Genomic DNA, 12,218 nt, shown 5'->3' with positions numbered 1-12,218 from the left:
CAGCAATCTGTGTCTTCATGGTTCTATTTTGACTGAGCTGTTGCCAGAGATGAAATACAGTAAAGAGACAGGCACTTAAAATCCAGTGACATTGTACATGACATGAACTCTTCCTTTCAAAAGATTCATGTGAATGCCCATATTCATCTAGGAGTTGACTAACCTTGATTCTGAAGATCTCAGCATTCTTAAATGTGATCAATACTTATTCCCCCATTAAATGGAATAGAAATTTCAATTTAGCATTTGGTATGCATCAGTGATGAACCTGGATTCCAAAATGAGTGATAAAATATAGCAGCCAAGACCAAGACCAAGATGGTCATGATGTAGCTATATTAGTTCTAGACCTACTGAATTCTGTTAGATCGTGGAAGTAGCTGCCATTACCTCTTGAGAACCCGAGTAAACACTCAGACAGTTAGATTTGATTAATATTCATGATGTCATAGTTACAGTGATGTCAACATATGAGCTGACCCATCTAGTGCCAGTACATCTATTTACAGTGTATTCACTGTGGTGTAGACTCACTCAAAGAACAGGTAAACACCAGGCCAACTACAGAGCACTATCTACAGCAACCGTAGATAGTCATCAAATCTCTAAGTATATTTTCTGTCCATAATGTTCAATCAGAGATTAGAAGTCTCTGTCTTTTTGCAAATATTAACTTAGGTGAACTGAGCAATGGGACTAGATAATGGATTATAATTCATCATGACAAGCCTGAAAGTTCTGCAATTTTTTATCCTTTTTTCTTTTTGAACACTGTCTCCAGGTTTATTGCATATCAGGAGCACAGATGACATATTCTACTTTTCCAGATTTGATTATGTTTCACATATATCAATAGCTAATTAATTTCCTTCTAAAAGTGAAGAGTTATCAGAGTGAAGAAGAATTTTGAGTGGACTTATCCCATGTCACCACTGTTGACATCCTAGACTTCATACGATTTGCAAGGCAGTGAGTATTCTCTTTAGCTACTCCAGAAAAATAACACCTTATATCTGAGAGCCATGCTAGCACAAAAATATGTTTTTCAGAAGCATAATTCTGCAGAAAGATAACTTAGATGAGAAAAATGTATAGTCATGAGCACCACAGAGAGGAAACAAAGCTGCAGTGAGAGTGCCTGTGGGCTATGGGCTCAGCAACCTTAGAATAGAAAACTGACACTGTTTTCTTCAATTTCAAGTGCTTATTATCCTCAAATTGTACTTTTCCACAGCAGAGAAATATAATGAAGATTGCTGTTGATGAAGATGACACTGTAATGACAATGTCACTTAAGCTGTGTTTATAAGACATCAAGAACTGGCAGCAGCAAATGCAAATGTTAGATGTGCAAATGTTATTGCAAACTGCCAAAATACTGTGAAAATTGGCAGATCAGTTGTTAGAATCTGCATCTTTGGGAGTTTGCTGAATTAGAAATACTTTACTACACAACCAGACTTCTGTTTTCTATTCCTGAATAAAGACTAGGTAATTTTTATGTTTTCATTTATATTGTCCCTTGGGTTTTCCGTACTCAGATGGTGAGAGGTAGTCCAAGAAGGGAAATGTCACTCCTTTAAGAACAAATTCATGTCACTCCAATAAATTTCTGTGTATTTGTATAAAGAAGGTTTATATTTCCATTAATATTTCTCTCTACCTAGAACCTTTGCTCCCACTGACTTGTCTGCTTCAGCAATAATTTGCCAAGAGTACATCTACCAATGGGAATAAAAGATGTGTATAATAGCACATAAAGTCAATATTGAGGAAGTTAACCTAGACTAAATCCCAATAATTTTCTAACTTTTCAGAGAAATTAAGCCACATTTTCTACCTCTTTCCTCCTTGAACAAAGAAAGCAATGATGTTGACTATGTAAACAATATATATGGGCCTGAAGAAGAACTGCTTATGATAGTTGAGACACAGTTGAGCTTTTTATTGTATCTCTTCTGGGAATCTACTGAATGAAAATAAAGTTGCTATCTTTCCATATGCTTTTTATCCAGATGAAATTATTACATACTGGACAAAACTTGTTTTATAGGGTTGAAATTTCTTACATGAGGATAGATGTTGAGGTGGCATAACTAACTGCAGAAAGTACTGAAAAATGTAGTAACACAGACCAATATAATGTCATATTTGCTCACTTTGCTTATTAACTTCAAAAGTTGTGCTAAAAAAATGAGTGAAGTAAATAAATTTGTGTGTAAGATTTGTAATCTCTTGTAATAACTGCATTTCTCACATTACCTATGAGCTGTGCTTTCACTGACTTACATTTTTTCAGTTATCACATAGCAAAAGACAAAACCATAGTCTGTGGATGAGATCAGAATTTATAAAAACCTTTGTTGAAGCAGCTCTATTTATATGCTTCACATAAATCTTAGCAGTTTTAGATATAGTAACAACATGCTTCATTTTACATAATTTTCTTGTCACGTTAATTTTGCACTTGTGTTTCCAGATAAAGATGATTATAGCATCAGTAACATCAGTATCTCCCACAAGTCAAACTACTTACATTGGTTAGGTGTGATTTAAAGGTAAGAAGACCTTCACTGTGTCTCCCTCTTTTAGTTCTTTCTATTCTTCTAACTGACACAAATAATGGCTTCTGAAAGAAGAAGGAAAATAGGTTAACAATAACCTCCCAGGCAGGAATTCTAATGAGATTCAAACTTGTCCCAGTCTCATCTTCATTTCCTTTCCTGGCAGGTCTTATTGCTTATATGTTTGATGTCTTTCATGAAATGTTTCTTCAGAAATTATTTTTTATAGGACATGACGCACACAAAAGAAAAGAGAGAGGGAAACCTTGATTAAAAATTCTGTAGTTGTGTTCAATTTGTGTTTTATACATCTCAAGACTGATTTCTTCATGTGAATTTCCTGGATAATTTTAATATTTTTGTTTCAAGGCTACTAGCTTTTAAATCTTAAAATCCTCATTTTGGAATAATTTAATTCCTGTCTCATGTCTCAGTTTCCTTTTATACATTTGTTAGTGATGAAGTGTTCTGTATTACATCAATTACCTTGTATAGATTTTTTCCTTCCAAGCTTCATTTCATTGAGTATGCAATATCCTGTTACCTATTCATACTGCTCAGAAGGAAGTCTGACAATGAACTTCACATTTGTAACCAGCTCTTGTAGCTGAAAAATCTGAAGTAAATGATACTAAGAATAAAGACATTCTCTTTCTAGAGCAGCTTTTAGTTTATTTCTGTCACACTTTTTTTTTTTAAGTGAAGGTATTATCACAAGTAATTTTAATGTTTAGTGCTATTCTTTGCATTCTTGCTGGTTCTGGCAAGTATAGTCTAGGGCTGTAACAATATTATGCCTCAGTCAAATATAAGCCAGATGATATGACAGGTGGACTTTAAAAAAATGACTATTAAATAATCCAAAATGTGCACTCATTTTTTTTTTTTTTCCTTCTATTATTCCTATCTTGTAGTCCACATCATAACAGGAGACACTTTCTACCAAAGATTAACACGACAAATTGTTCCCATAACCAATTGAGACTGAGACAAAACCAACAAGCCTCAGTTCCGAGGCCTTTAAATTTCATACAAAAGCCATATCATGGCAATGACAATGGTGTACTTACTGGTCAATGGGGCTACAACTTTAGCCAAGAGAGGTTGGACCTCCCATCCCTGGAGGCGTTCAAGGCCGGGCTGGATGGGTCTCTGAGCAACCTGGTCTAATGGAAGGTGTCTCCACCCACAGCAGAGGGGTTGGAACTAGATAATCTTTAAGGTCCTTTCCAACCCAAACCATTCTAGGAGTCTAGGATTAGGAAACATCGTCATTGTTCCACTGTATTAGCACTTGATATATACTGTGCATTTCAGAAGCATGGAATACATTCTCTATTTCTCCTGCCTATCAACAAATTTCTTACTATCTCCTTGCCTCTGGCTTTCCATTGAATAGGTTTGATTAATGGGCAGTGAAAATGCTTAAGGAACCATATTAAACTTACACACATTTTTCAGAGATCTTGCAACAGACCTAAACTTTTTGCTCACAATTAACTCAAAGTAATAAGTTTTCTCATATTTCTCATCTGATACAAAATAGAATTTATACAGCATCATTGATTCAATGATGACCTAGAATATATAATATCCTGAAAATTTATACTGAATGAATCTGGGGAGTATCAGTAGCAAGTCCTTGTACCTCCCTTCCTAGGTTTTTTTAGTATTCTTAAGGAGAAAAAGGAATTTTTAATTTGAAAGGAGAACTGTTTCCTCCAGGTGTTTGGAAACACATATTGCAAGAAGACATACCTTGCATTCCTCTTATTTTCTTATAGTAGCATATGTCCATTTCCTATTTAGGAAGCAATGAATGCCCCAGAGCTCTCAAAATCTCCAAATATTATAATTGCTGTAGCCTGTTTACGAGCCTTCTTCAAATATGGTAAGTTTGAAATAGTAAAACTTAGAAGCTCAGTACTTTTCCTGAATAAGTGCAGAGCTTTTCTAAAGCTCAGCCATTTTCTTCCAGACCATAAACAAGAGAAGGAAGAGTTAATTGAATATGGATGTCTCAGTTCAGATAGGAAGAATTGACTATTCTAACAAGGCAATGTACCCAAAAATAGTGGATCAAGCTAGTGTATAATACACACTGTTTAAAACACAGTGAGTCTCTCCAGGAAAATAAATAACAGAAGTAGTATTCTTAGTAATTCAAAATTTTTTCCTGGATCTTTACTAGAAAGCCATTGTGTACCTGATGAGATGCTTCACCTCTTACACAAAGTTCAAGTAGTGATTCTAATTTTTTTTTCTCCCAGTCTGAAGAATTGCAAAATGCTTTTGACTTACAGGAAAAACCTTTAGTGTCTTATGACATATAATAATGTCAGATAGACGTTACTAAGGTAGTAATGAGTCACACACACATCATTTTTGGTTCACACCACAGGTAACACAGACACTTGGCATGAGATTGACAGGTTCTGTTAACAGCTGGAGAAAAGAAAAGGAATTATCAGGTGTGTCTCCATGTACACATCCCCTCTCTCTTCTCCTATTTTCCCTATGGCTACCACACAGTATGGGTCTGGAGCCAGTGACTCACTTGGGAAATCTTGTTACTCAGTCACTCAAGAGTTTCATTAGGGAGATTATTTAATTTGTTAAGAAAGACTTGGTTAATAAAGTATTGATTTTATTTGTAAGTGTGTGGAGAGCCCTGATAACGAATTGATTTTAGGATACAGGATGAAACAGCAGTCAACAGTAGAGACTTTTCATAAATGAAATTGTAACTTGCTCTTTTTATTTAAAATATGTGAGGAGTCTTTCTGTATCAGGTATCATCTTTTTTAATATTTGTGCCTCAGAATTAAACTAGCTTGAATTGAATTTGTTGCTCTGAAGTGGGCCTCATATATATCCTGCAGAGTGCTTAGCTCAGGACCAGAGGGACACCCTTATGATATAGGACTATTTAGGTGTCCTGATGTGGAATTGGCAGATCCCTGGGTCAGAGGCTATGATAGAAGGTTCCTGTTGTGGGGTGATGTAGTTGAGGAGCCCCCATTCCCTTCAGTCTTTCCTGGGAGGGATTAGAATCCTCATAACCTTGCACTGTAAATCCATCCCATAATCAGCTTTTCAAACAACCCAGATCCTTTTGAAGAAAGTACAGCTTTCTAGTATTTTGCCTTATGTATCTGTTGATTGTGGAAATATTCCATTCACAGTTTTGCTAACATCTGTGTGATTTGACTAAAAGATCCGAAGAAAACCCAGACTTTTTTGTTTCTTCTTCCTTTACAGCTACTTGGTCAGACTAATCACATAAATACAAGCATTGCAGTTCTATCCAATGGTGTTATAGCCATGCCAAGCAAAGGAGGATTTCCCTCGCTTCTTGGAAGAAGACCCTGATAATTAATTCCCTTCATAGCCCTTGTATCCATGCTTCTTCTCCACTTGAACATTATTAACTTTAATTTTTTAGTCTCTTCTATTCAAAAGCACCTAAAATCAGGATCAGTTTATTGTAATGAAAATGTTTTTACTGCACTGCTGTCACTATTGTATTTTGGGGATACAATGCTGCCCTTCTCTTAATTGTGACAGGGCAACTAATGACTCATTCAGAAACTGTCTGTCTCTCAACTAAGCACTCAGTAACATTCTCCCTTACAAATACATATCAGCTGAAAATTTTGAAAAGAACTTTTCTAAAAACAGCATTGGAGTGATATATATTGCCAAATGGAGTCTGTTCAGAAATATTTTATGCTAATTTATGAAGCTGTTTGCTTCCTATAAGCATTAGAAATCTTTCACATTTACAGCAAATGAATGAAGAAAGGGATATTGATCTGAGTTAGAACACCTTTCTCTTTGGGAGACATCCACAGAATTCTGGGAAAAAAGACAAAAATCTTTCAAGTGAAACTTGAAACAATTTTTTTATTCATCATCACTTGCTAAAAACTAGTAATATTAACACAGTTGAGTGAGTCTATCTTATGCTATCTATTGAGTCTATCAAATTATTTGGTCCATTTAGTCCATTAGGGTTGTTGGTTTTGAATTTTTTTTTTATCATATGTATTATTTATACTTTTCTACTGTGAATCTTGGATCAGAAAAGTTGTTAGGCTTTTACCTTCATAAATCTACAGATATTTTATGAAGTTTCAGAATCTGATGTAGTTTTAGAAATTCGTTGTGTTGTTGTTATAGGAAATTTTGACCTTCAGTAATCAAAAACCACTCAGATGTATTTTTCTTGATTGCTGTTAATTTGCCATAATTGGTTTCAAATTATAATTTTAAGTAAGTTTTTTTGAATTTGATGGCTCATGGTAATTCTGAAGATTGAATTTGAAGAAGTTCATTGCAACTTAAAATGCACTCAACACTTTGTTGGATTTTTACTTCCAGGAGAAACTTTTATCTGACACTTAATGTTGCCTTCATCTTTTGACAGCGTTTGTACTCAGATTGCACTATTTCCCTAGAGTTGGAGACAATATTATTGAAAAATTACTGCTTTTTTCTATCTCTTGTCAGTAATGAGAAAGCTTGAACATAGGCTCCAGTCTCTCCCCAACCCCTCTTTAGGTTTAGAAGAGGTAGAATTTCACATGTACAAGGCACTGAAAAACTGTGTTTAGAATAATGGCCAAACATAATCCATGGAAGGGGATGATGCTCTCTGTGTTATGGAAAGGTCATGTCAGGGTCCACAGATTACAAAAAATATGGAAAGAAATCTTAGACAAATGGCTACTAAATAGGTCTGAGAATGGAGACAGAAGTTCACAAAAGCCACAAAGTGCTCTATTGCTGTCACTGCTGGATTTCCAATGGAAAATTCTCAAACTCAAGAAGATTAGGTGCACTATGTGTAAAACTGATCCCAGTCCTGATCATTGGTTTAGGTTTAACACAGTAATGAAGTATTTAGTGGAAGCTCTTTGCTTTGTGAGGGATAGCACAGGAAAACATGCTGTGATGAAACAGACGACAGAGTGATTGCAATGGGAAAAATAAATGTTACACATTTAGTATGCAGTAAGCAATTCTGTCTTATCTAACTGTCTTGTAAATGTTGAAAACTTTTTCTTCAGTTTTTAATTTCACTATCCAGGTGTGACAAACCAACCTGTGAAGAACAACTATGGCTGCAAATTGATCACATGAGCTTTTGAAAACTAGAAAAATGCTATTGATTTCCTTTCTGTTTCATACTATGTTCTCCCTCAAACCTGACTGTATGAGTCAACCCAAGGGCAGCAGCAGTAGCAGCCTTGTAAAAGTTTCGGTTTCAGGAGTTATTTTCTTGATCTTTGGCTTTTCCCAACAATATAAATACTGAAGCATCAACTTTTATGTTTAATGTCTTTATATAATTTACAAGTGGTTTTGCTACAAGCAAGCTAATTGTATGACTTAGATAGGCATCCTGAAGTCTTCCAAATACAGAGCAACCCAGCATAAAAATGATCTTACAAAACCTTGTTGAAAGTTTTGGTCCTGAGGAGGTGTCAATCTTCTCTCACTTCAGTCATATCTCTAAGTAAAGCCTGAAATGAAGGTTTGCTGGAAGCAAGTTTGGTATGTGGCAGATCTCCTCCAAGGTAGGAAGCACAAATGTTTCCCATGTTTTCAGTTTCATAGCCACCTTCTTACTATACTCAGAAACAAATCTCAGTTATATAGCAATGTTAATTTTTTTCTTAGTGGAATTATTTATTAATTTAGTTATCAAACAGATATACATGATCTCTAATGTACCACTGGGTCAATGATCACCACTTAATAAAATATCAAGCTGGATTTTTTTAGAGAAATCATCACCTTATTTTCCCTTTTGTGTTTTCTATTTTAGTGTATTTGCATATATGTATTTTATTTGTAGTTGCATGCACATGTCCCAGCTATATAATTTTTAATCTTGCCACTTCTGTTCTGAGAATTTATTTTTCTTCTCCTACTCATCCACTACTAATAAAAATTATAAGCAAACATCTCTTGTTCTTTTGCCTACAAATAAAAAGGGATTAAATTGTCAAAGGAAGAAGCGAGCTGCTCTAGTCCAGAAAACTGTGAGCTGAATATGTGATCACACTATTTACTTGTAACTACAAAACCAAACCAAAATCAAATCAAACCAGACAAAAAAATAAAAAATAAAAAAATAAAGAGAGAGAGAGAGAAGAAAAACAACAAATATTGCTCTTTGTAATCTCATTTTACTGAGGCACAAGAGGGCAGTATTTCATAAATGCTATCCTGTCATTTGTTCACCATTGTGACAAATCCTGGACTGACATTCATCTAGCATTGGAATAACATCCAAAAGATTGGCATTTAGTGCAAATAGCTCACTGGAAAAGAATCCTAGTTATAAAAGTTAGAAAGGCTTCAAAGCAGTACATTAGACTATTCCAACCTTGTGGAAATTTCTTAAACACTGGTGATCTTACAAGGAAATAGCAACGAAAAATTATTTTCATAGAGAAAAGTAAGTATTGTTAACTTTCTTTTGATAAGAGAATATGAAAGGCTATGCTAGGAAAGAGCCAGACAAAGGAAAAGACCAATATAAGCTTTATAAAACACATTTTTTTAAAAAGTCTGTAAGTCTGTGGATGCGTGTGTGTTTTTATGCATATGTGCTTGTGTGTACACCTGTACTCAGGAAGAAACAGAGAGAGTGATACACATATGAAGACTGAAGAACATACAAATATACAAAAGTTAATGGCAGAAAAAAATTGGGAGTTATGCATGGTCCCTTACTTCAGGAATCTAATCTAAATCTTTCTTTTTTTGTGTCTCTCAGCTAGTTTATGCAATTCCTCACTCAACTGTTTTTTGACGATTCCTTCCATAAGGGTCAGATGTTCCTCTGCACCTTACTGGGGTCTGTGTATCTGATTTAAGGCAGTTACAGGAGGAAGTGTCAGATGTATTTCAGACAGACATCCAGCTCCTGCTTACAGAGTTAAGTCCCCTGCTCAACACTCATTTTGATAAATAGTTTACTGAGCCATATCTTGACCTTGGAATCAAACTGTCTCACTCTGTCCTAAAGTCACTTCCTTGGCTTGAAACCATGCATTTATTCTACACAAAAATAGATATCAGTCAACCTCTTCCACTAGTCCATTTAACACCACAAAAGCAGCTTGTATATTGCCCTTGAAGTATTAATTTTTTAAAATGGATGTGCACACATCTTTTTTACTAATCCATTAGCATCTTTGTTTTGGCATAGATAGGATGCAACGCATTTCCTAGATCAAGAAAAAACATCTTCAGTTATGACTAAATCAACTATCTTGCAGTAAAATTAGTTCAGTAATATAAATTATAACTGAAAAAAGGGATAGTTTTTTATGGTATAATAAAGTTAGCAGTGAATTCCTCTTGTGCTGGCTGGTTCTCTTTGCTCTAACATAGCTAAAGGCTGAAGTAATATTTATCTATATATGATGTGAGTTGTTCCCCAGCAAATCGTAGACCATGATATGTGACATGTTCCCAGACTTTGTCATGTAAAAACATAATCTTGAGGCTATTTATGACACTTGAGATAGAAAGGTCAGATGTGTGTTCAATTTCTAAGTATCTGTAAAAGCTTCAAAGTGCATCCAAGCGCTTCTATCTCTGCAACTCACAGCTGTCAGTCTGTAATTCTTTCCAATGTCCAATGCAAATTAAGAGCACTCTGTACAAGCAAGCAAAACTTCTTGGCTAATCTCTCTATTTGCTATAAACTCCTTGTTATATTTCATTCTCCAAGACAATGAGGCAGGCATTCTTTTCTATTCTGAGCTACTGACATTGTACAAATCTTGTGAGTGTTCCCCCTCTGCATACAGGCTGCCTCTGCAAAGTAATTTGTTTCTGGGCTGGACAAAACCACTTGGAGAAAGGAAAAGTACACAGTCCTAAGTAAAGTAAGCTAAGTAATTTTCCTCTAAGGGTGTCAAACCTGAGCCAGGGAAACATGCACACTTTCCATACATACCAGTAGTTATACATATGATTTTTGTCCAAATAGAAACATGCATGATTGTCTGAAGATATCCACACACGACACTGTATCCTCAGTTTCCAAGCACTTAGTTGTAATGGTAACTCCTGTAACTGCTTCACATTTCATGGACAGGCTGAATGAGGTCGAAAGAAGAACCACAAAGATTAATAAAGAATCAGGAAACCTGCCATCCAAGGGAAGGCTGAGAGCTGGGCTGGTTAGGCCTGGAGAAGAGAAGCCTCAAGGAAGACTTTATAACCATGTTCCTGTACATGAAGGGTGGCTACAGAGAACTTGGAGACCTTCCTTTTTCCAAGGAGTCACATGGAGAAGACGAGGCATAGTGTGAACTAGTTCTTCCTGGGGAAATTCCAGTTGGACACAAGAGGAATATTTTCGTGAGAACAATCAGGCACTGAAATAATCTCCCAAGGGAAGTGGTGGGTTCCACAGCACTGGATGCTTTTTAAGACCCAGCTGTACAGAGTGCTGGGCCCCTTTGTCTAGACCATGCTTTTTGCCGAGAAATGTTGGTCCAGATGATCCTTGATGTCCCCTCCAACCTGGTATTCTGTGATTATCTATATATTTGCATAATTAACATATCTCAGGGATAATTTTATTAAATAGTTCTACTAATAAATGATGCATTACAAATTTTTTATTTTACCTCTACTTTGAAAAGAAATGCTCATTTTTAAACCCACAGGTGGCTAAAGTACTGCAAAATATCTAGTAACTGCCTTTTCTGTACTTAAGCATTACTCATTTCATGGTTTCATTCCTGTGCCTGAGAAGAGAATGATCTGCATTAGCTTTTTTTCTGCCTAGTTTAACATTTGGTGTTATGAATCCTTGAATACCAAAAATGTATAATTCAACAGAAGAACCTCTGAAATCTCAAAATGGAAAGCTGACACAACTTTGTTTTCAAGGTATTTCAGTCACCCTCTTGATTCATAGAATCTTTTGGGACAGCTAATTTTTTTTAGCACAGGACATTACACAATTTATGAACATTTTTAATCAGATTAACTGCATCACACCATTCAACCATTCCTGTTATCACTCACTATGAAAATATGTCTAGACAGGTAATTGGCAACTCCTACCACATTGTCAAGCACCTGATCTGCCTGTAAGCTGTACCTTATCATATATAGAAACACAATCTTCTTTGGTGGCAGAGAATCAGGTCAGAAAATATTTAAACAAATTGGGCATATAAGTGCTGACAGAACTGGTAGGTTTTAATAATCAATAATCATGCCACTCTTAATTATCTTGAAAAAATCATGGCAATTGTAGAGGGTGACTGAAGGCTGGAGGAAAGCAAATGTCAGTCCTATTGTCTAAAAGGTCAAGAAGGAGGGCTCAGAAAGCTACAGATTCGTCAGTGTCACCTTGATTCCTGGTAGGGGAGGGAGCACCTAATTCTGGGAATAATTCCCAAATACATGAAGGACAAGGAAGCCATTGTGAGAAGTCAGCAGCAAGTCATCAAGAGGAACAAATGAGAGAGCTGGTGCTGTTTTGCCCAGAGAAGAGAACACTCAGGGGAGATCTCCATAAGATATGTAAATAGCTGGAGAAGGGGTGTAAAAACCTTGAAGCCAGGCCCTTTCCAATGGAGCTCAAAGAAAGGACCAGAGTCAATGAGCACA

The 12,218-nt window shown here is 35.8% G+C and overlaps 1 long non-coding RNA gene across 1 annotated transcript; it reads left to right on the top strand.

Moving 5' to 3' along the window:
* Positions 1-781: 781 nt before the first annotated feature.
* LOC111928381 (uncharacterized) lies at positions 782-8,532 on the top strand. The gene is made up of 5 exons (XR_002864074.2): positions 782-969; positions 2,480-2,558; positions 4,374-4,455; positions 4,966-5,035; positions 5,826-8,532. It is a non-coding gene; the product is annotated as an uncharacterized LOC111928381 (long non-coding RNA).
* Positions 8,533-12,218: the final 3,686 nt, after the last annotated feature.

This window comes from Cyanistes caeruleus, chromosome 5 (genome assembly GCF_971803275.1).
Source record: "Cyanistes caeruleus chromosome 5, bCyaCae1.hap1.1, whole genome shotgun sequence".
Lineage (NCBI taxonomy): Eukaryota > Metazoa > Chordata > Aves > Passeriformes > Paridae > Cyanistes > Cyanistes caeruleus.
This window is presented reverse-complemented; position numbering and strand designations above follow the sequence as displayed.